At 39.7% G+C, this 25,174-nt stretch overlaps 1 protein-coding gene across 5 annotated transcripts in view; it reads left to right on the plus strand.

Annotated features, from left to right (window-relative positions):
• The window catches only part of ANKRD55 (ankyrin repeat domain 55), a 514,150-nt gene that overhangs the window by 339,534 nt on the left and 149,442 nt on the right, over positions 1 to 25,174 (plus strand). The window contains exon 1 of one of the 5 annotated variants that reach the window (XM_019414285.2): positions 24,891 to 25,105. The exons of the other annotated variants lie outside the window; for them this stretch is intronic. The gene's annotated coding sequence lies outside the window, so the exon portion shown is untranslated. Of the gene's footprint in view, positions 1 to 24,890; positions 25,106 to 25,174 lie in introns of those variants that run through there. 5 annotated transcript variants of the gene reach the window in all.

Consider the following 25,174-nt stretch of genomic DNA (forward strand, 5'->3'; position numbering starts at 1 on the left):
GCATTCCTTGTGCAGCAGTGGGGGCTGCATAGGACAGGGGTTCCTTCAGGAGACACTGGAATCTCAGAAAAAAAAAAGTGAGTCAGGGAAAGTGAAACATCAGAGCCTGAAGGAGTTATCCTGAAGCTTTTCCAAAAAACATTTACTGCTATCAGCTCAGAGGTTTCTTGTCCACATTTCATCACTTCTAACTCCCAGGTACACCCCCATGGCAGAACACTGTCTCCACAGTGCTGTGCACACTTCAAAGAGTTGCCGTCCATGGTACCCTCCTCCCCTTCCAAGCAAGCTTGAGGCACTTAGATTTGTGTATCTTTCCAACAGATAAATCTCTGTTCCCTTCACTGTTTTTATTGCTCTGTTGGAATCTATCCAGTATGTATCCTTCTGGTACCAAAGTGCCCTGGTTAAGCCCACGCTCTGGCCTTGGTTTCTGGGAGTTGGAGGGAGAATTGCTACATCCTTCAGCCCACTTTGCCTCAGGTCTTTTGAAACTTCCTCCTTTTAGTCATCTAGTCAGTGAACCACATTTAAAACCTAAGCTGCTGTCCATTTCTGTGCAACCTGAGTCTCTCTTGGTATGCTGTTTCTCTATATTCACTCTTCAGTGTTCTCATTTCAGACTTTGGTGCCTGGGGGCCTTGAACTTGAATGCCTACAGCCTTAATTATTTAGCTTATGGACTTTGGGCAAGTTGATCAATCTGTCTGAGCCTCAGTTTCCTCATCTGGGGCAAGAGGATAATAATTACTATTTCCTAGCATTGGGTGAAGATTTATAGCTGAGTGAGTTGGAATCATGCTGGTTGCCTTCAGTGGGCCTCTTGCAGCCCACATCATCCAATAACCTCTTTTTGTCCAGTGACAGTTCCCCTTGATGGTCATTCAAGGTGACTTTTTAAAAATTTTCCATTCATATTTTCTCTCAAAGGAGATTTTTTTTTTTCTGTCTTCACCAGAATTTGTAATTCTGCTATTTCTTTATTCTCTGATACCAGGGGCTGACTTAAGTCTAAAATTGCAGTAGTATCTTATTACCCTTATCCAAATCATTAATAAAAATTGAAAACAGTGTCAGTTTTTCCACTGGTGCTTTTACAAATTCATTGAAAACTTCTTGGGGCAGCTGGGTGGCTCTGTCGGTTGAGCGCCTGATTTCAGCTCAAGTCATGATCTCGTGATTTGTGGGTTCAAGCCCTGCATCAGGCTCTGTGCTGACAGCTCAGAGCCTGGAGCCTGCTTCGGATTCTGTGTCTCCTTCTCTCTCTGTCCCTCCCCTGCTCGTGCTCTGTGTCTCTCTGTCTCTCTCTCTCTCTCTCTCTTTCAAAAATAAATACACATTAAACAAAAAAAATTTTTTAATTACTACTTCAAGGGTCACCTGAGTGTCTCAGTCGGTTAAACATCTGACTTCGGCTCAGGTCATGATCTCACGGTTTGTGGGTTCAAGCCCTGCATCGGGCTCTTTGCTGACAGCTCAGAGCCTAGACCTTTCTTTGGATTCTGTGCCCCTCCCCCACTTGTGCTCTATCTCTCTCAAAAATAAACACTTAAAAAAATTAAAAAACAAAACAAAACTTCTCTCACACAGAATTCATATAACTTCTAAATAAATCCAGACATGTGAACTGAAAAGCAATAGAAAGGCTGCCTTTACATGCATAAGCAAATTCACCAGGAACATTAAAATACCCTCAGGTGACTTTTAAAAATAACACTTTAATCTCTGCTCAGTTAAGAAAAAGGCAAACAAAAGAGATAAAGCTCTCAATATAATGTGGTGCTTTCATTTTGTGTTAATTGGCCTTAGGTATGTTTATATATTTTTTTTCACCTGTCCAGGTTGTTAAGAGATAATTTCTTTGCAGATAATTTGTTTGATTTTAAGTTTGATAATCTATTTCCTTCTTTTTAGAATGACATACGGACTTCTAACACTCAACTCTTAGATATCTGTGCAGAGTTCTTCAAAGAAACAAAGCAGTTATAACTGTCGTTTAAAATGCACCCAAAAGCCTCCCCTTCAGTGTAGGTTAATATTCCAAATGTCAGTTGTGGAACAATTTCAAGTTAAACTAAAAGAGACACAAAGGGATCTATCTTTTATTTAAGGTGTATTTTTTTTTATAGCTACATCAAATCTACCCTACCTCACTCCTCTCCCCCAAATAGCCAATAATCAACAGCCATGAATTAGGTTGTATTTCTGTAAACTGTTCTGCTACCAACCTAAGGACCATTCTGTTGCTTGAGGCCTGCTTTTCTGTAAAGAGCTCTTAGTCTATAAAAAGGATTTTGAGATTATAAGCCCAGCAAGCATTAATCCTAGGCAGAAATAGGAAAGCAAAGTTTTCACATTCAACAGTGTTCCTGATAGATTATCATTCCTATTCAGAATGTGAATTATGACTAAACTAGTGATTAAGCTAAAAATAAAATATGTATCTCAATTCTTTCATAATTAGAGCATTACTTCTATTGAGAAAGGGAGTTTCAGAAAGAGTTGGCTAGTAGTTTTCACCATGATTAAAGCATAATCTAACAACTGCAGACCCAAATCAATCTATTCAAGTCTCTTGTTGTTATTAGCATATTAGTGACAAGATATAAAATATAGAAAAGATTAAGTCATTGAGACCCGAGAATGCAAGTGTAAGCTCCTTCAGAGGCCAGGCAGGTCACAGTGAGTGAAGCAGGCTCAAGGGTTAACTGGAGAGCTGGCCTCTGGATAAGGGGATAGCTGCTACTTCATTCCAGCCATTTAATATCAAGTGGAAAAGCAGGTCCAAAAGATCTGTTAGATCTTCTGAGTTTTGGAGAGAACCCAAAAATAATAGTTTTTTTTTTAATGTGAACTCTGCTCATATTCAAATTTTTAAAGTAATTTGAATTTTATTTATTTTTAAGAGACAGAGAGTGAGGGAGAGGGGGAGCAGAGAGAGAGGGAGACACAGAATATGAAGCAGGCTCCAGGCTCTGAGCTGTCAGCACAGAGTCTGACGCTAGGCTCAAACTCACAGACTGTGAGATCATGACCTGAGCTGAAGTCACACATCTAACAAACTGAGCCACTCAGGTGCCCCTAAAGTAATTTGAATTTTTAAAGCATTCACTGCAAGCCCAAAGGAACCCCAACTGGGGGCAACATTAAGCTTCCCTGATGCTAATGTGTGATCTTTAATTTAAATTATATGGCAGCCACTAGCTGGATGATCGCCAAACTAATATTTCCTCTTCTTTCTGAGCACACAGCTAAATTATATTTCTCAGTCTCCCTTACAGTTAGCCCAAAAGAATGTGGGTGGAAGCAATGGCCATCACTACCAGGCTCTACCCTCCACTCCCTCCCTCTTCTCTCTTCTCTGCCAGCCCAATGCAGAGAATCCAGAAGGGCCTCATGGTCCTGGAAGATGGCATAACCTCCACATGTGAGAAGCCCAAATGCCCTCTTGGAGGAGACCCTCCCTCACTGCTCCTCCACCTCCAAGAGACTTGCATTATACTGTGAAAGCAAGAAATAAACCTTTTTAAAAGCCCTTGAGATATTGGGGTTTTTACAACATTTAGCTGATCTTGATCATATAGTTTAAGAATTTCTCCATTGCACGTCAATAAGGGAGGTTCGTTAACCCAATTTGATCTTTAAGCCCTGAAACCTCAAAAATAATGAAACTATTTTTCATACTACATACTGAAGTAGTACATGAAGAAATAATGCTAATATTTTAAGTCCACTTTGTTTTTGTGAGATCACAAATGGGAGTATGTTTCCATAACTAAACTGTGTTCATGAAGAAGCTTTACTGCTAGAGATTATAAGCCTTCTTTCTGTATAAAATGATCTAAAGGTAAAGACAGGGGTGAGTTAGAGAGGACTACATTCCATAACCATATCCTCAAGTCCTTTTCTCCTTCAGGTTACCTTTCACAAATTTGGCTGACCTAAAATCCCATCACTTCTTGAATAGCCTGAATAGTTGTGTGTTGAGTAGAAATTAGAGTGCTTCCTCCCTCTTCCTCCTACTTTTAGTTTTTCTGTATCCACCTACATAACTCCTATTTTTAACATTCACCCCAGAGAGAAGTACTAATGCATTAGAATGTTTTAACTATTCCTATTTAAAATCATTTCTTCTTTTGAAAACTTGAATAATTTCTAAATCAGTAAGGAATGCACACATAGAAAATAGGGAAAATATGCAGAATGTAGTTTTATGACCCCTCTGCTTCATTCTCAGAATGAAGAATTCCATTCCCAACAGTGAACAAGTTCATTGGAACATAGGAAAAAAAATAGCAAAGTGGCCTTTGTAATAATGATAGACATTTTCAAGTGAATTAGTAAACTGGGTAAGCACATACATATTTAAATGAAATATTTGCAGAATCAGAAAGTAAAGTAGTGATATAGTCTTGTGACTAGATTGGGCACCAAATGCGATATTAAGAGAGTAGCATAGAACAGTAATAATCTTTTTATAATCACCGTAAGTCAGACCTTTGGTAGACTATCACTTGCAGCTGTAGTTCATAGTGCAGAAGAAAATGCAGTACTTGGTGAAAACCTAGAGAAGAACCACAAATCTGGTTAAGAGAATGATAACAAGATCTACCTGGAGAAAGTAAACTTAAGCCACAGTTTCTAAGTATATGAAGGGCTTTGCTTCCTTTCTTTGGAGAGAGGGAAAAACAAGAAAAGATGGACACAGAAGATACACAGATGGACAACAGACACATGAAAAGATGCTTGCCATAACTAATCATCAGGGAAATGCAAATCAAAACCACAGTGAGGTATCACCTCACACCTGTCAGAAGTGACCCAAGGATGACAAAGATCCAGAGACAAAGCATGGGACCAAACAGAAATTGAATATCTTGTACATAATTTTGGTACTATTAGATCGATAAACCAAGCTCTATAGGTTAGACACTTGTGGATTTCATTATTTCCTTGATTATTCTGCTTTTGGTTTTCATAGCCTTTAGAAGTATTTTGCCAATTAGGGGTGCCTGGGTGGCTCAGTCAGTTAAGCATCTGACTTTGGCTCAGGTCATGATTTCACAGTTCATGAGTTCAAGCCCTGCATCGGGCTCTGTGCTGGCAGCCCAGAGCCTGAAGCCTAGAGCCTGTTTTAGATTCTGTGTCTCCCTCTCTGTCCCTCCCCCACTTTCACTCTCTCTCTCTGTTGCTCAAAAATAAATAAACATTAAAAAAATATGTTAGAAGTCTTTTGCCAATTAAAAATAAGAAGTTTCATCAGTTAACTGGCTTGTTTTGAGGTTAAGAGGTAGAGGATACTAGAAGATGCATGAGGTAAAAGGAACAAGAAAAAGAAGAGGATTTCGATTTTCCCCACACTTGAACTCAAGAAGGATAAGAGAAACAGTGGAATCATAAGTGGTTACAGCAGAAGTGGCCAAGGTGGAAGAATCCCAGGGAGTGGGAGACACTCAAGTCAGGGACTGCTTGATGCAGAAATCCTTCCATGAAAATCTTTCCCCTTGGAGTGGCACTCATATGTACCAACCTTGGAAGGAAGGCATCGAGTTCGTTTATTCATCAGAACTGAATAAAAGCTATGGAATGAAAATCTATCTCCTTTTCCTATACAAACCCATCAAAGAAATGGTTCCTCCCAAGCAGTGACTTCCTTAAAAGTCAGGATCAAGAAGGAAGAGGTTCAAGAAGGAAGGAAGAGGTTGGCATTTAGGAAAAATGCCAACTGGGTGGCAGAGCCCTAAGCAGTACAAATTAACTTTAAAATCAGGTGCTAACAGCCCTCCAACATTGTCACTTTTCAAGATTTTTAACTTAGGTCTTTTGAATATCCATGCAAATTTTAGAGTTAGCTTGTCAGTTTTTACATGCCAAAATGTCTGTTGGATTTTAGCGGAGATTATGCTACATCTGTAGCTCAGGAGTGGGCAAACTTTTTCTCTAAGGGGTCAGATAGTAAAACCTTGGTTTGCGAGCATAATTCATTCTGGAAACATGCTTGTAATCCAAAGCACTTGTATACCAAAGTGAATTTCAAGAACCAGTGGCTCAGTTGTGATCATGTGACATTCGGCCTCATGTACGACTCATATTGCAAGACATCACTCATATCAAGTTAAAATTTATTAGAAATGTATGCTTGTCATGTGGAACACTTGCATAACGAGTTATTTGCAATCCAAGGTTTTACTGTATTTTAGATGGGTGGGGGTGGCACAAAGAGCCATGCAATAGATAAATGAAAATAGGTATGGCCACGTTCCATACCTGGCAGGTTCCAAAGCTGCCTGCTTTGACCCATGAACCATAGTTTGGCCCATGAGCCATAGTTTTTTGACCCTATAGTGGAGGAAAAACTTTTCCTTCTACTCTCCTGGATTCTGTATCTGTGGCACTGAAAAGTAAACTGACAAAAGATAGATTAACAACAGAAAAACAGCCAAGTTTATTAACATGAGTGGTGCATATACATATGGGAGAAACTCAGTGTTGAATAAATGGAAGGAGTGGTTAGAATGTGGATTTTAGACAGCATTTTAACAAAGGAAGATAAATTTGTAGAGAAGTGACAATAAAGGAAAAGGGGTTTAGGCTTTTAGGGGTCACAAACTGTGGGATGGTAAATATATAGAGAAGCTAATGGATGATGAGGTCTAGTTAGTGCGTTTTGTTTGTTATAGACTGTCAGTGCCATCTCACCTCAAAGGATAAGGAGGTCCCCCCTTCCTGGTAAGGAAATAGGAGGAGAACAACTCAACAGTAGGAATTTGTGTTTTGGTTTCATACAGATAGGGGGAGGGCAGAGACCTTGTCCTGTGGCTTTTTCTTTTCTTTTCTTTTTTATTTCTTTATTTTTGTATTACATAAAGATTTTGGTTTTTTTTTAATGTTTATTTATTTTTGAGAGAGAGAAAGGGGAGCCCAAGGGGGGCAGGGGCAGAGAGAAGAGGGGGACAGATGATCCCAAGCAGGCTCTGCCCTGACAACAAAGAGCCTGATGTAGGGCTCCAACCCACGAACCATGAGATCATGACCCATGTGGCTGCTTTTTCTTAACTGCCTTCAGCTCAAAATAATCCTTATTCCAAAGTGGCATATTTTGGAGTGGCATGCTCTGAACCTCTTTATTCTCTGTTATAGATCAATTGACATTGAACAATGTTACGTTTTCCAGTCCATAAGCATAGTATATCTTTCCCAGTGAATTCTGCTATTTTAATTCAGCAATGTTTTGTTGCTTTCAGTGTACAAGTATTGTACATTCTTGTTAAATATATGCATACTTGATGAATTTTTTGTAAATGGATTCAAATTAACTTCATATCAGTGAAGTTTATTTCTGTAAAGTCTATTTTAGGGAATATGGGAATTTATAATTTATTCCTTATAGTCAAGAAGATTGCTACTGTTTTGCTTACTAAGTGATATTCAAATACAGAACTGGAATAAAACTCAAAATCAATATAAACTAATCTGCTCTTAAATTCACATTAAGTTTCCCTCTTTGACTTAATGCTTCCAAATAAAGGCTTTTTAGAAAAGCAACTCAGGAACAGAAAATATAGAATTAAGATTACAAAGAATCAGCTCTCCACAAATCACACTTAGTGAGGGTAAGAACTGCTACATGTTTTATTTTGAATGGCCACTTTAAAAAGAAAAAAAAAAAAGATTTACCATTGTAATTATATTCTGCTCAGAACAGCCTTAAGATGAGTTGGTAGGATATGTATATGCCTCTAGGTGGCCATGAAATTAGGCCTGGGAATAAGGTGTTGCCACAAAAAATTCCTAAAGTAAAAAGCCATAAACAATGAAGAGTACTTGTCTTATGTGCATGGTACAGTGGTAAAGATCATGGGGTTTGCAATCAGAGAGCCCTGGTTTCAGTCCTGGCTCTGCTACTTTCACCCTCTGAGACGTTGGTCAAGTCATTTAAACTTCCAAGTTCCAACTTCCCCATACATGAAATGAAAACAATATTACTGCATACTGCATGAAGTTGTGGTGAGTATTGAATGAGATAATAATGTATGAAAAATTCTTACACAGTTCCAGGAATGTAGTAAATGATCAATATGAAATAGACACTATAATAATGTTCTTATTTATGAAGATGTTGAAATCGGTGTTGGTGATGATGATTGTATAAAGCTTATGTATATGACAAGTTTGTTCTGACTTAATCCACCAAAACCCTTAATACAAGCAAGAGAAATATCTGATAAACATCTTTAGATTTCAGTAGTCAGCTGGGGAGAGTTGGGGGTGTGGAGAGATGGAGAGATTGATGGTATAGAAACAAACAGTAATTCTTCCTCACTGGGAAGAATTACTGAGAAAGGAAGGCCTAGAAAAGAGCAATGAAGGCCAGTCCTGACACCCTTTTTGTTCCATAACAATAGGAAGAAACAGAATCTCTCTTAAGGGTCTTCGCTTCTGGTCTTTTGGATCCCAAATCCTCTATTCTCTGTTTTATGTCAAGGCCAAAAATGAATACTAATGGTTTTTTATTTAAAAAAAAAAAAAAAAAAAAAAAAGAGCTCTGTGGGCTTCTCATGAATTAGCATTCCCCCAGAGAGAAGCGGTTCACCTTCAGATAAAACCAACAATAAGCCATTTGTTGCTAACCAGTGTCCAATATACAAAGACTAGAGGTTAAACCTGGAAGAGTTTAGAGAAGACAATGCATTTTCAGTTAAGTCTTTACAGGAAAAAGCAGTGAACATGATCATGATTTATGTAGAGAAATTTAGCCACTTTTAGTATGAAAAATGGTCTGCTATGCAACATAAACAATCTTTTGCACAGCTACTTTTTAAATACATCCATTTATCTTTCATCATTTTTATTACTGCTGCGCCTTATTATAAACATTATGAGCAGGATCATTTACAAGGGATAAAAGAGTCAAGAAAGTAGCACTTACTCATGAGAGTGATGAAATGCTGATACAGTCGTGTGTGTGTGTGTGTGTGTGTGCAGATTTCCACATCTTTTTTGTCTGCCTTTGCATGTTCTAGGCTAAGGGATTTCCTTGTGTAGAATTTCTATCAGAAATGGTTTGCTGCTTTATTCAGCACTCTCAGAGTCCTCTCCTGAATCCAGTAGTATGCCAAGCACAGGGCCCAGCCTTGTACACATTTATTTATATTTTCTTTGATTTAATCACACTTTTCTTGCTATCCTCATGGTCACTGTCTTAGGTCAAATCTTCAAACATCTTACCTGTTTTTAGGACCCTCCAACTGGTCTTCTTACCTTATTTCCTGGCTGTTCTAATTTATACTCCATACATTCAATTATGTTCTCTTGAGCATCTTTCTAGGACTCTGGGGAAAACATCCTTTTAAAATCATTTAATCTCACATCATACTCAGGTTCAAGTCAACAAAAATCTGGAGAATGGCTATGAAAGTCTAGCTCTTTCCACACCTCCATCCCCAACTCAAAACCTAAAAAAAAAAATAGGTAACATTTTTGAAGTTTTGACCCAAGAGAGTGACCATGAGGATAGCGAGAAAAGGTTGATTATGAACAACATCTAAAGGGTAGCATCTGTAGGACCTGTGACCGAGTTGATTGGTCAGGGTTCAAGGGTGATGCCAAGTCACTCATTTGAGGAACTAGTTCAGTGGTGGTTGTGCAGCCACAGGCAACTGCTGATCTGCTTTCTTTCACAAAAGATGGGTTTTCACTTTGTAGATTTAATGTTTTCTTGATTGCCAATCATCCTAGAGCGTCCCTTCCTTGCTGATTTGCTCCCTGGTGTGTGCCCACACAAAATTTATTCTCCCCTCACCTACCCACTTCCCTACAATATCGAAATCTGCAGCTTCCCCAAGTCCTCTTGTCACTATTTGATGGGCAATGATACTAGTGAATTTCCTGATAGATTGCAAAATGTTGCATTAACAAAATATTAAATGAGCAATATTCTCAAGGGGGTTGGATGAGGTAATCCTCAAAGCCCCATTCTCAAAAATTCTCTGATTTGCTGCATTTCTGCTTAGTTCATGGACTCACAAATGAACTGTCATTTCTAATATGGATTTGCTAAAGACACAAGGATAGCCAGGACTAGTGAGATAAGACTAAATGAACACCCCAGTTACCATGATGGAGTTGTCCCCAAATCCATCTTTTGTTTGGCCTATGTGGAAAATAAACAAAAAACAAATTAATAAGCAAATGCTAGCAGAGTAAGTTCCACATAGTTATCATTTCCTGATTCCCAGAGCTACCCCATGGATTAAATTCAGTTGGTATCCCGAGGACTCCAGTGCTGCCTTACAAAAACAATGAGTCTGGTAAAGCAACATCCAGGCAGTCTGCTGAAGCCTGATTCCAGGAAATAGACACTTTGACAAAGTAACAAGCATGGATGCCCAAGGGAAAGAGAAACCCTGAAAGAGAGTTGTTTTAAGTAGCTGTTTAATGATTGAGCACCTTGAAATGCTTTCACTTGGTGGGGAGAAATTATACTACCTAGGGATGTGTGGGTGGCATTTAAAGTTGACAGACAGTAATGAGTTCTGGTTTAAAAAAAGAGGTATTTTATTGCTCTAGCAATTTTTACACCTCCTGAGACATCTCCATTGTATATTTACACTGTATTAAGAAAAAAGAACAAAGCAAAGAAGGAAGAAAGAAAGGAAGGCAGGAAGGCAGGAAGGCAAGAAGGAAGAGTGTTTCTACCTCGTTTCCAAAGACTCTTGTAACATTTTAAAAGCTAATATTAATTGATCTCTTAGAACTGCTCAGGCTTTGTGCTCGGGGCTTTACAAATATTAGCTTATTTAACCTTCACAATTATGTAAGAAGCATTATTTCCCCCTTCTTTTTTAATGTTTGTTTGTTTGTTTATTTATTTATTTTTGAGAAAGAGCAGGGAAGGGGCAGAAAGAGAGAGGGAGACAGAGGATCCGAAGCAGGCTGTGGGCTGACAGCAGAGAGCCCAATTTTTCGGGGCTTGAATCCACAAACCATGAAATCAGGACCTGAGCCAAAGTCAGACACTCAACTGATGGAGCCATGCAGGTGCCTCCATTTCCGCCTTCTTATAGCACTAAAACCAGAGAAATCCTATGCAAACAGGTACGAGTTAATTATTTTGCAAGAATGCAAAAAAATTGAAAGGAATCTCTATCCTTTTCACAAAGCTTCTCCAAGTTAAGTGAAGGAACATTATAGTGTATAAAAAGGCAGGGCTCCACTGAGTCCTCATTTCCACTGCTAATAGCTGCTTGAAGACCTTGAATAAGTCAATGACCTCTCTGGGCCTTCGTTCCTTCCTTATTGAAAGGATGGATAAACAGTCCCCACCCCAGCTGCACACTAGAATCACCTGAAGAACTTTGAAAAACTGCCAATGCCCCAACCCTGCCCCCACCCTAATTCCTGAGTAACTGAATATCAGAATATCTGGAGTTGGGGTAAAGTATGTGGCTTTATTGCAGGAAACAGCATATATGTCCCTACCTCTTTGGGAGGGCCAAAAGGCAAACAACACTTATATGTATGTTAATATATTAATATACACTTATATTTCATGTATATATAACAGTTGTGGTAAGTGCTATCAAGCAAAAAGAGAAAGAGCAGTGTTAGAGTGAGTAATAAAGAGAACATGATCAAAAGTGAGGAGCAGGGGCTTGGGAAGACCTTACTGTGTGTCAGAGGGATAGGAAGTAGGAATTGGTCAGGCACAGGGCAGAGGCAAGAGCTTCCCAGGCTAAGGGAATATATCTTTCTTGGTTAGATATGTATCAAACTTGACTGTCTGTTTCCATAATATATGCATACATATACACACACATACAGATATATTCCCATATGTACATATAAAGTAACTTGTTTGAAGGCCTCCAAGCCAGCAAAGAAAGGTGCAAAGGACAGGACAAAGTGATAAGGGGAGCTGCTTGAGGTTGGCCTTGGGGAGGTCAGCAGCAGCCAGAAAGTGTTATTTGTTGTATTGAGGATCTTAGATTTTGTCTTAAGTAAAATAGAAAGAGTAAGCCAGTGATGGTTTTGGGCATGAGAGTTACACATTCAGATTTGTCTTTTAAAATATCGCTTGTAATTAAGTGTGGACAAAGGTATGGCTGGGGCTAAAAAAAAGAGGAGAAAGTTAGAAGGTACTGTAATAACTGGAGTGAAGCTTTTGTTCCTTAATGAAGCCAAGTTTTAGTAGAATTCTAGGTACCTGTGGAGACTGAATAAAGAGTGGAAGAACAGGAGGCAAGAAGTTTGACAGAATGCAAGTGACATAATTCATTAAAAATCAGTAAATTGCTTTGTACTGAATTTAGAGTAGTGCCTTTGACTTTAATACATGCTAGTCTCTTCCGCCTGGGTTTATTCTGTTCCCGTACAAGCACACTGACTTACCCTGCCCCCATTCCTATTCTCTCTCCCATTGTGTTTCTTCTTCCTTGTCATTGTTTATATTTCTATTCCAAGGCTTATGGTGCCATTCAACCCTGTAGCTCCCATTTTCCATCCTTGCAAGGGTTTCCACTGTGCACTAGAGCATGGTTGGAGGAAGACACTAATTGTGCAAGGTTTGGCCAAGCATTGATTATTTAGCTTTTTGTGCCCTGCTTGAGTGGCTGGTCCACTGGCTTCAGTCCATTTCCTAATGGAGAGGTGTCAGCTTCACAAAAACATCACCTCGATTGGCACTAATTACCACCTTTCAGAGCCATCATCACCCAAAGGCTTAGGAATGAAAGGTCAGCAGGAAAATGAACTTCCATTCACACCTTCTGGGGTGGTCCCTGGCTTCTGATCATGCAGAGAGCAAGGGCTTTTGGGCAACAAGCCTCTCTGCTTTTCTGCTCTTACACCAGATGTTTCTTGAGAAGCCAGCCTTATGACACCAATCTTCAGCTCATGCAATCACTGGACCCACAGCAGAGCTTTGCCTTGTTAAATTTCTGTCCCTGTCCTAGTTTCCCAATGATTCCCAGTGGAGAAACTGGGTTCAAACAACAAATGGTCCTGGAGAAGGTGGCAGTAGCATGCCCATGCCCCAGCAGGTGTATGTTCATAGTGCCCACATCCTTTTCCAGGCAGTGAATTAGTTGTCACCCAAGACTTCCTGCATAAAAATAGCTCTGGGTCAAAGACAACTTTTCACATGAATTATTTACCTTTGAGCCTCCTGACATCTTTTTGAAGGGCACAGGGCAGGCATTGTTATTAGACCCGTTTTACAAATAAAGGGATAGAGACCAGAGAGACTTATGACTCGCACAAGGTCCAGTAGTCATTTTATGGTGGAGCTGGATCCCCAAAGTGAACTATTATGAGGTGCAGGGGTATGTGGATCAAATGAGATCACATATACTAAAGCACCTTGAAACCTGGAAAGCACTAGGTATTAGTTTCCTGAGGCTAAAGTAATAAATTACCACAAAATATATTCTTTCACAACTCTGGAGTCCAGAAGTCTGAAATCTAGCGGGACCTCTCCTCCCCTGGGAAGCTCTAGGGGAAATCTATTGTTTGCCTCTTCCAGATTCCAATGGTTGTCACCATTTCTTCACCTGAGGCCACTTTACTCCAATCTCTGCCTGCATGGTTATGTTCTCTCTTTCGCCTCTCTGTGTTCTCTTCTGTCTCAAATCTTCCTCTGCCTTTCTCTTAGAAAAATACTTACTTGTTATTGAATTTAGAGTCTACCCTCTAATCCATGGTGATTTACTCATCTCAAGATCCATAATTTAATTCCATCTGCAAATACCCTTTTTCCAAACAATGTTACATTCATAGTTCAGGGATTAGGCCATGAGTATATATACAGTATTTACGGTTGTTGCTGGTGATGACGGTGGTGGTGATGCTGCTGGGGATGCTGACAGAGGCCAAGAACTGTCCAGTAGTCCACATGACACCCCTTTTTCTATCTCTGACAATCAAGTTGAAGCCGCATAACCCGGTAGTTAAGAACATGGACTCTGGAGCCAACCTGCCCAAGGTTCAAATCCTAATTCTACACTCGATGATTATGTGACATTGAACCACTTCCTTAATCTCTCTGGGTCTTTGTTTCTTCCCTTGTAACACGAAGGTAACAAAGTCTTTCCTCACAAGGTTGTTACAAGAATCAAATGATTTAATTATGTGTAAAATGCTTAGACCAGTGTCTACATTACAGAAACGTTGACTGTAATTATTCCTTAAGTGGCACCACATCACCTGTTTATTATTGAAGTAATGATTTGGGTAAATAATGGACTTGTTCCCCTAGAGAAGCATTTTTTTAATCAGTCACTAATTCTAAGACTTTCTGGGTGTATTTTCTAAAAAGGAATATTCCAAATTATGTGTAGAAAAAAAAAACTAAATGCAATGAGAAGGATTTTTTTTTTTTAATCTTCCATTAGCGTCTCATTTGATTGTGAAGTTTCTGGTGTCTTTTGAGTTCATTTTTCAGTCTAAAAGTTCAGTTTGTCTTACAAGGATTTGGAAGAGTTCTGCGGGCTGACAAGTCCGTAAAATATTAGATAGAGACATTTAATAGAATGCAGGGGTTTTTGGGAAGGATTAAGTGTTTGAGCAAAATGTTGCAAATTAGGATGATGTCAGATAGACTGACTTGTGGAGCTTCAGCCCAAACAAGTAATGTTAGGCTTCCTGGTCTAGAGCTGAGTACTCCTGTACTCTTTTTTTGGGTTTTATTTACAATAAACTCTATTGTTTTTCCTAGAATCTGTCCAATTTACCCTGCTTTAGTCTCAGCCAGAGGCACACTGTCAGAAGAGAAGTTAAGAATGAGGTTTTTGCTCCTGAAATGAGGCTTACTAAGATAAACATTAATTTTGGCATCTCATTAGTATATCCAAAAGAAAATGATGGGGGAACCTAAGGGCTGTCGTAAAAATAAATGTTGACAGAAAATAGACCAACTAGAAGGAACCTTGGGTATGAATTTATACAATTCCTGTAACTTTATTTTTTTTTAACTTTTTTATTGTGGAAGTGAAGTATACTCATCAAATATTTTGGAAGTTATAGAGAAGTGCCCCCCAAAACTAAATAAAACTGTTTATAGTAGTCTTAATATCCAGAGATAACTACTACTAATACTTTTATTTATTTTCTTCCAGTATAAGATGCAGTTTTCTTTCCATGGCTGGAGTCATGCTGCTGAAATTAGAAATGAGTTTCCTCTTGGGGCACCTGGGTGGCTTCGTCAGTTAAGGGTCTAACTCTTGGTTTTTGGCTCAGGTCATGATCTTGTGGTTTCATTGTTCGAGCCCCACATTGGGCTCTGCACTGTCAGTGCAGAGCCTGCTTGGGATTTTCTCCCTCTCCCTCTTTATACCTACCCCCAACTCATGCTGTCTCTGTCTCTCTCAAAAAATGAATAAATAGAAACAAAAGAAATGCTTCTCCTCTCTAGAAAGACTGTGTTTTGATCCTTTTTTATTATAACAAGATGATAACTTATACTATAAAAGACAGAGCTGGATCAAAAGAGTCTCCCTCTCCTTTGAGTGCAGTCTCATATTACACTGCCAAGGAGTACCCAGTTGTCCACACTAATTCTGTCCTTTGCCCAAACGTGGGACTGTGCCACTGTTCTCCCAGGTCCACGTAGCCCCTCAAGTTGATGAAGCAGTGTTGTCTTCTACTGCCAGCTGAATAGCAATACTAGAAAGTAGTCAAGGATACATCTCTTTTTTTAGGACAGCTGAAAACATTATTGATAATAATAGTTAAAATTAACTGAGATCTTTCTGTCTAAATACTTTGAATCTAGTAACTCATTTAATCCTTACAATAATCCAATTAGATGATTCACTTTCAATAGGTGCAAAGACAGGCTTTGACTTTTACAGTTGTCTTGCTTCATCACCTTAGAAGAACCCTTACAGAGATGCTGGCAGTGTGATGGTGATACCAAAGCTGCAGAACTTTCTAGTGATTAAGGGAAACTGGAGACGTTTCCAAACTGAAAATCTGAGAGTGAGTTAGAAATTCAGGATTTATTCAAGTGTGAGATGTTACCATACTTCAATAAATAGAATGAATTAATTACATTGGGAAGTGTTTAGTTTTGCCTTAAAATTAGTCATCCATTGAAGTGACATTGTAATAGTACGTAATACTTAGATTTATCTTCTTTCATATTTTGTGATTGAAAAAGGATAATCAAATAGAGAAGCATGCTGTCTTTGCCTCGGCTAACTCCCCCAAGGGAAGGCTGTAGCTCAGGTGAGAAGCCACCACCTACTAGGAAGAGTCAAGCAGTGGGAAGACAGTGGGACTTCAGATTCAAATTCCTGCTCCACCATTTGCTAGCTAAGCTACTTACTAGGTGCTCCTTAATCATCCTTTTTTAAAATTTCTTTTTTTAATTAAAAATAATTTTTTTAATTGCAATATAGTTAACATACAGTGTTATATTAGCTTCAAGTGTACAATATAGTGGTTCAACAATTCCATACATCACCCAGTGCTCATCACAGAAAGTACACTCCTTAATCCCCATCACCTATTTCACCCATCGCCCCACCCACCTGCCCTCAGTTTGTTCTCTATAGTTAGGAGTCTATTTCTTGGTTTGTCTCTTTCTCTCTCTTTTTTTCCCCTTGTTCATTTGTTTCTTAAATTATACACATGAGTGAAATAATATTGTATTTGTCTTTCTCTGACTAACTTACTTTGCTTAGTATTATACTCTCTAGCTCCATCCACACATTGTTGCAAATAGCAAGATTACATTCTTTTTTATGGGTGAATAATATTTCATTGTGTGTATATATATATATATATATATGTATATGTATATACACATATATATACATATGCATATATATAATCATATAACATAATCCATATATATAATATATATACTAATTATATATTATATATACACATATACTATAATATATATACATACATATATACTAATAATATATGTATATATACAATGGAATATTATTCACTCATAAATATACCCATATATATAAACATCTTCTTTAGCCATTCATCTATTGATGGACACTAGGGCTATATCTCTAATCTGGCTATTGCAAATAATGCTGCTATAAACATAGGGGTGTATGTATCCCTTTGAACTAGTGTTTTTTGCATTTGGGGAGTAAATACCCAATAGTGTAATTACTGGATCATTGAGTAGTTCTATTTTAACTTTTTGAGGTACGTCCATACTGTTCCACCATGGTTGTACCAGTTCGTATTCCCACCAGCAGTGGAAGAGGGTTCTTTTTTCTCCACATCCTCATCAACAATTGTTTTTTCTTGCGTTTTTGATTTTAGCCATTCTGACAGGTGTGAGGTGATATCTCATTATGGTTTTTATTTACATTTCCCTGATGATAAGTGATGTTGAGCATCTTTTCATGTATCTGTTGGCCATCTGTGTATCTTCTCTGGAGAAATGTCTGTTCATGTTTTCTGCCCACTTTTTAAATTGGATTATTTGTTTTGGGGGTGTTGAGTTGTATCAGTTCTTTATATATCAGTTGAGTTGTATCAGTTCTTTATCCTTTTATTGGATAACCCTTTCTGATTTCGTAGGTTGCTTTTAGTTTTGTAGATTATTTCCTTCACTGTGCAGAAACTTTTTATTTTGACATGATCTCAATAGTTTATTTTTGCTTTTATTTCCCTTGCCTCAGGAGACATATCTAGAAAAAATGTTACTATGGCCCATGATCCTTGTTTATCTTTAATTTCCTAAAGAAATGGAATAAAATCTCCTTTGCAGTGTTTTTGTGAAGATTAAATAAGACACTCTATGTAAAATGCCTGGCAACAGAAGTTAATTAAGAAATAAATGACTTTTATTGTCTGTGCCTCCTCCTGACAGTGTATTATGTTCAAAACATAGAATACCCAAAGGGGAAGGAACATCCTCATACATTCTGGCCTTGACAATGCAAAACCTATCATGGTGTATATGGTAATCAAGCAGGATGAATACAGAGGTTAAAGAGAAATAGTACATACCCCTCCCCCACACAATGCCCCTACTTATGCAGCCAAGGGCAGCAGCTGGGCCAGGAGGCTGGGAGCTGGCTGGCACCAACTGAGATCAGATGAAAGAAGAGCAGAAAAAGGAAGAGAATCTCTCCCAAATGTATGCTCATCAGCTCTTTTTAAAGCCCCTGAACCTTCCCAGGCTCATCCTGAGTCTTTAGTCTATGCTCCCTATGTCCCTTGGGGATGCAGATGAAGATAAAATACTTAGAAATATGACTCAGCTACATTATATTACATATGAGAGGTCTGGTACAGAAAGGCTGCAAGATGGTTGAGAATAAAATAATTACAACCCCCACAGGATCCTGCCTTTGACATTTCTCCTTTGAAGAGTCCGAACAGCCTTGCCAAGAATAGACTCATCCTTGCTCCAAACATTGCTAAGAAAAGGAAAAGGGAAAAAAGAAAGACATAGACTGTTCCAGGGCCCTAGTCAGTGAACACCAATTATTGGGCTCTGAGGAGTACTAACAGCCTTGGATGGGTTCACAAACTTTAGGTTGCTTGTGGGACTGAAATTAATCTAAGAGCTAAGTGGTAGAAGCAAAGGAGCAGTGAAGTAGTTAGGCTTCCCCTGAGAACTGAGTTCTGATTGTAGCAGGGTGATGTGAAACTTGATTTTTTTTTACTTTTTTTTTAAGTTTATTTATTTTGAGAGAAAGAGAGAATGCATGCAAGGGTGGGGGAGGGGCAGAGAGAGAAGGAGAGAGAGAGAGAGAGAGAGAGAGAGAGAGAGAGAGAGAGAGAGAGAATCCCAAGCAGGCTCCGTGCTGTTAGTGCAGATCCCAAGGCGAGGCTCGAACCCACTAACCATGAGATCACATTCTGAGCTGAAACCAAGTCATTCGCTCAACCGACTGAGCCTCCCAGATGCCCCAGTGAAGTTTGATTTTTTTTTTAAAGATATTGAAAAGCACTTGAACTTGTCTGAGAGTGTTGGGAGCAAATTAGCATGAGAACTTTAGGGATCTTCTGTGAGGGAAGGAACTAAAGCCCCAACCCCTCTTCCCTGTGATTCAAAGTTACTGAAATCTCTTGAGGTGAACTAAGGGGCAGTGGGTGACCACAACCACCACCCAAAACCAAAAAAGGCAAGGAAGCCTCTGAAACAAAACTACTTTGAGGGAAGAATGAGACAAGAGGGAGGGGCTGGTCCTGCTATGTATGAGCCAGCTGGTTGAAAGGAGAACAGCAGAGGAACCTGTTCCCCACAGGGTAGACTGGAGCCTCAGGATGTGACCGAGTGAATCTAAGCCGGTTTCACTGCAAGTCAGGCCAGGGTTGGTGTGGAAATCTCTTGACTAAGAGGAGCACCAAAGGGTGGAGGGTGAGGGATTATCCTCATTTCCTCTCGAAGAACTGTTGCAGCAGATCCCTGGAGAGGGCTCTGCATTGAATCTTGGGGAGTGGGAAACAGAGCCACCAGCCTTCAAGCCAAGGCCAGGATGCACTCCTGGCCATGCAAAGAGAGACTCTCTGCAGGTCCCCTGGGTTTCAGCTGCCTCCCTCTTCCAGTGTCTGGCAGCTGGAAAGGGTTAGTGTCTGCTAAAAAAAAAAGAGAGAGAGAGAGAGAGAGAGATTGGTTTTCCTGCTGATCTGAACAGCAGTGGGCTTGGGAGTTGTATTTTCCAAGGCCAACAGAGTGATGGTCATTTCTGTCCCAAATTTCAAAATAGTTTAAACTTTAAACTCATTAAACATTAAACTCATTGAGCAAAGGAGGAGCCAATGAGGGAGAGTGCTGTGGTTCAGAGCTTGAGCTCTCTGGTCAGACCTACCTTAGGTCAGAATGCTGTTCTTGTCACTCAGTCCTTGAGCCAATGGCTTCAACTTCCTCAGCTCGTTTCCTCATGTGTCCTTATTTTCAAATGGGGAAAGTAAGGGTTGTTATGAAAATTAAATGAGATAACGCATGTAACATGCTTGGCACCTAGTAAGCCTCAATAAGTGTTCAATTAGACAAACAAAAACTAAATTGGTGCCAGGCCTGTTCCATGAGAAGAAAACTATGCTTGGCAAGTGTTTCGGGTGGATACAGCAAGTTGTGTTTGAGCAACAGCAGCGAGCAGTATACTTTGCTGACGCAGAGAGATCGTGCTGAGAAATAACGAGCAATTTGGGAAGAAAAAGGCAAGTGCGTTTGGGACAGGCCCAGAGTGTTCAGAAGAAGGGCTTAGATGACGAGTGGATTCAGACAAGAGTCAAGGCCTCCTGAATCTTAAACAACTACACCTTTTTGGGTGTAGTTTTTGATCCTCCCTAAAGATTTTCAGTTTTATACAAGGACATTTTCTATTTTAGTCTCACTTCCTCTTGTTTCTCCCTTTCCCCTAGATTTCTCTTGAGGATTCTGTTTCCATCGTTTTGTCACATCATTTGATTTTAATTCTCATTTGAAAATAATTATGTGTGCTATTATTCATTTGGAATTTCAGTCAAATATGCTCTATGTAAGACACAAGAATGCACTCCTCTGAAACACACAGAGGTGAAGAACAAGGGGTGCCTCTCAGGATGGTGGTGGAAGAGTCATAAAACTTCGTACGTCAGGAATCTTCTTGACAGGCCTTCCTAGGCCTGAGTCCAAGATGAAGCTGAGAAAAATGAAAAGGGTTTTGGCTGACAAAGCAGATGACAGGCAGGGAGAGCCAGTGAAAGGGAATTGGCCAATGGCAAAAGGGGCATTGGCAAGGTTTTGTGAAACCCCTTGCTGGAAAACCATAAACCTCAGATTGTCCGTCTGGCGAATCAGTCCTCAGAGGCAAATCATTTTTGCCTGTGGAAGGTGCCTGCCAGGAAGCTGCACCTCAGGGGGCGCCTTTGGAGAAGGGATCGTGTCTGGATTGGTGCCCGACATTAAGTGGATGGGGATGAGAAGAAAGGGCTCACAATGAGATCTCTGAGGGCTGCAAAATGGAGAGCTGCTCCATTGGCTGACACTCGTGAGTCACAACGATGGGAAAAGAAGTTGAGAAATGAGGGAAGAGGACAGGATGCTGGGGAGGGAGGAGGTGGGAAGCAGCTTTGTTTTTTCAGTCGGAGGCTGTCAGGGCCTGTCTTCTTCTGTGACGGGTCTCCACTGAGAATTACTCATTGAACCTTTCAAAACTCAAGTCTGCCTTCCTCCAGGTGAACGAACCACTTACATGGGTCTCCCAAGTGAGCACTTCCACTGTGAAAATCTCTCAGAAATAAAATATGTGTTTGAGTGCATGATCTCAACATAGGCTGAGCTGACACTGGGGAGCAGGGCTTATCCTCACCAGGTAGCAAAGTAAGGCCTTCACGGCAGACCCTCTCCATTCCTCAGAGTGTCCTTTTCCCTTGTCTTAGTGTCATACCTTTGGCTTCCAGGTCATCCAGAAGCCTGCTTCCAGCATTCTTCTATGGCCTCCTACTCAATTCTTTCTTTCCTAAGAGTGCTGGTTTTCCTTCATCTCCCTAATTTCCTTGATATATATTCCCTTTACATTGAGAATTTGAGGGAGGGAGGGAAGGTCCATGCTAAAGTGTTAATAACCAGCACTAATATAGTTTTATAACCTCTCTTAGAGCACACTGTCTTTGCCTAGATCTCCCCAACCTCTTTTCTTTTTTTTTTCTTTTTTCTTTTTTCTTTTTTATTTTTTTAATATATGCAATTTACTGTCAAATTGGTTTCCATACAACACCCAGTGCTCATCCCAAAAGGTGCCCTCCTCAATACCCATCCCCCACCCTGCCCTCCCTCCCACCCTCCATCAACCCTCAGTTTGTTCTCAGTTTTTAACAGTCTCTTATGCTTTGGCTCTCTCCCACTCTTACCTCTTTTTTTTTTTTTTTCCTTCCCCTCCCCCATGGGTTTCTGTTACGTTTCTCAGGATCCATATAAGAGTGAAACCATATGGTATCTGTCTTTCTCTGTATGGCTTATTTCACTTAGCATCACACTCTCCAGTTCCATCCACGTTGCTACAAAAGGCCATATTTCATTTTTTCTCATTGCCACATAGTATTCCATTGTGTATATAAACCACAATTTCTTTATCCATTCATCAGTTGATGGACATTTAGGCTCTTTCCATAATTTGGCTATTGTTGAGAGTGCTGCTATAAACATTGGGGTACAAGTGCCCCTATGCATCAGTACTCCTGTATCCCTTGGATAAATTCCTAGCAGTGCTATTGCTGGGTCATAGGGTAGGTCTATTTTTAATTTTCTGAGGAACCTCCACACTGCTTTCCAGAGCAGCTGCACCAATTTGCATTCCCACCAACAATGCAAGAGGGTTCCTGTTTCTCCACATCCTCTCCAGCATCTATAGTCTCCTGATTTCTTCATTTTGGCCACTCTGACTGGCGTGAGGTGATATCTGAGTGTCCCCAACCTCTTTTCATGTCCAGTGCACATACAATATTTTTTCCACACACTGGGATAAATGAAAGTGAGAGACAGTGGGCCACGGAGGGCTCAAAGGGATCAATAATGTTCAACTTCTATAATTCTTCTGTGCACATCAGTTGGGAAACTCTGTCTTAACCCATTGGTTTTTCAAATGTGCTTCAGTGAGTTGTAGCAGTGTGCAGATGTGTCTCAGGAGTGTGGGCCTGATCCGATGGGTCTTCTCCTTCAACTACAACATCTGTGCTTTTATGTTTTGTTTATGAGACCTCTGAATAAAATCAATGGATAAGAAGAGTTTTGTCAGCTTAAAGGAGTTAGAAAATCACTATCTTAAATACAACAAATCAAATGTTTAATGGTAGAAGCTTGGGCACCCATACAGGGTAATAAGGGAGATATTTTGAAGATGGGGATTTTGTGGGGCCCTTTTGCCATATCATTCGGGCACTAGTTTACTCCACACAGACCTCCCTATAGGCAGGCCATGTATCTTGACCATCTGGCTCTTGGGGTTTTGTTTCTTTAAAAACCCTGATGCTTGAAAAAGCTATCCTGGCACCAGCGGGTAGATTAATGCCAAAACCTACTAATGTCTTAGCTCAGTGAAACCAAAAATACGATCACTGTTCTTGCCCTTGGTACCTTTTGTATTGCGTTTTGATTTATTTCTGCAATTTTTCAGAGGCCATACAACATCTAGGAGATCAAAGCTGCTGAAAGAAAGCCGAGCAAAATGAAGTCTTGTAGGTTGGCTGAGCTATTTCATAAGATTGAGGCATTGATTTGTTTGCTATTATAATTATGTGATTTTGTTGTTTTTATTGTATGTATTTCCACCCTATCTTCTTCCAAAAAGGAGTCAAAATGGGAAAAACTCATTGAATTGTATTCTATAAAAGAGATTTAATCTCAAAAGTTTAGGTCACTTGGTGTTTGGTGAATACATAATTTCAAAACTAACAAGGTTTAATTTGAAATTATTTTAAGACTTTCATTGCCTGATTTTCATTTTAAACCTTGTATTAAAATAAAGTATCAGTGATGTTGACTGTATAAGAGATATTTAGAAGAGTGTGTGTGTGTGCACACATGTGCCTATGTATGTTTTTTATTTATACTCCACGTTCTATAAGGGATTTGAGGCACTGTACAAAGGATTTGAGGCAGCAAGAACAATTGTTTACAACTTGGGTGAATGTCTTAAAATACTGATAGTTTTACCCTTCAGCCCGGATCAACCAATAACATTTTCCTGTTAATCAGTGGAATTTTGATAACACACTTGAAATATGCTTCTTCACCTTTAGATGTTTCTCTACTAGAATTTTTTAGATTGCTTTTCAGAAGCACCAGAGGAGAGTGGAGATACAGAATTGGTTGAAACAGACTCATTTCTGTGACCCTTGCCTCAAATTCTCTTTCTTTCTTTTTTTTTCTTTTAATATTTATTTTTAAGATAGCGTCAGTGAGGGAGGGGCAGAGACGGGGCGGGGGGAGGGGGCAGTACCAAGGATCCAAATGGGGCTCTGTGCTGACAGCAGCAAGCCTGATGTGGGGCTGAAACTCACAGACCCTGAGATCATGACCTGAGCTGAAGTCAGAATGCTCAACTGGTGCCACCCAGGCATCCCTCAAATTCTCTTTCTAAATCTCTGAGTACAGTTGTCTGATTTATTCTGGATACTTCTGGGCCAGTGAAATTCTAATCTTTAAAATAAAAAAGTTCTAGGAAGAGGCCAATTATGATTTATTTCATATAAAATAAACCAATCTCCAGCAAAGAGAGCCTGTCCTTCCATGGAACTCAGCACCCTATTGAAGTAGGATTCATGCTCTCATAAACAAAGGAGAAAGTCAGTTAGTCAAGACTGCTTCCCTTGCTTCCAACTCTCATTTACCTTCCCTTGCCTTTTTACTGTTCTCATGTGTTATGTTGTCTGTGTGGCATTTTACTTTAAAATATTTCAATATGGGGGTGCCTCGGTGGCTCAGTTAAACGTCTGACTTTGGCTCAGGTCATGATCTTACAGTTGGGGGTTTGAGCCCCACGTCAAGCTCTGTGTTGACAGTGTGGAGCCTGGAGCCAGCTTCAGACTCTGTGTCTCCCCCTCTCTCCCTCCCCTGCTCTCTCTCTCTCAAAAATAAAAAATAAACATTAAAAAGATGTTTAGTATTTCAATATGAACATTGTGTCATATTGTATTTACCAGTTAACTCTAACTTAACTGCAGTTAGCTAGCCTTTAAAATACCATATCTTGGGGAGCTACCCTGTAGAAGTGGTTAACCAGCACATGAAGTACCCTAGCCAGAATCAACATCTTCCAAGATGGTTACTTGGCAATGTAAATACAATTAACCAAACCTGCACGAGAAGGCTTACCAATTAGCATTAGGGATGTTTAAAATAGTTTTTTAATTGGTGAAATGAGTAGTATTCAAAATAGGTGGTTGGCTAGTAGTGTCAGGAAGGAACCACCACCCTTCTGTGGATGAAGTAGAAGCACGTAGCAAGCCCAGCTTGCTGAATACAAATGGTTCAGACTTGAGATCTAGACCTCTTAATTGGCCCTCATTTCTTCCGCTCTGCCACAGAGTGCCCTGTGCCTGACACAGCACCAAGCTGGCCACACCTGCCATCAGAATATGTTTGCCTCAAATTCAGTTAAGCCTTTTTATTGGAAATACTGAACAGCAGATCCAGGTAAGAGAGGGCCCAAGGGTAAAGGGTGGGACTTCTCAGCTACAGAGAAGGTTTAAGACTATTTTTAAA

This window comes from Panthera pardus, unplaced genomic scaffold, assembly GCF_024362965.1.
Source record: "Panthera pardus isolate Hobbes unplaced genomic scaffold, ASM2436296v1 HiC_scaffold_2, whole genome shotgun sequence".
Lineage (NCBI taxonomy): Eukaryota > Metazoa > Chordata > Mammalia > Carnivora > Felidae > Panthera > Panthera pardus.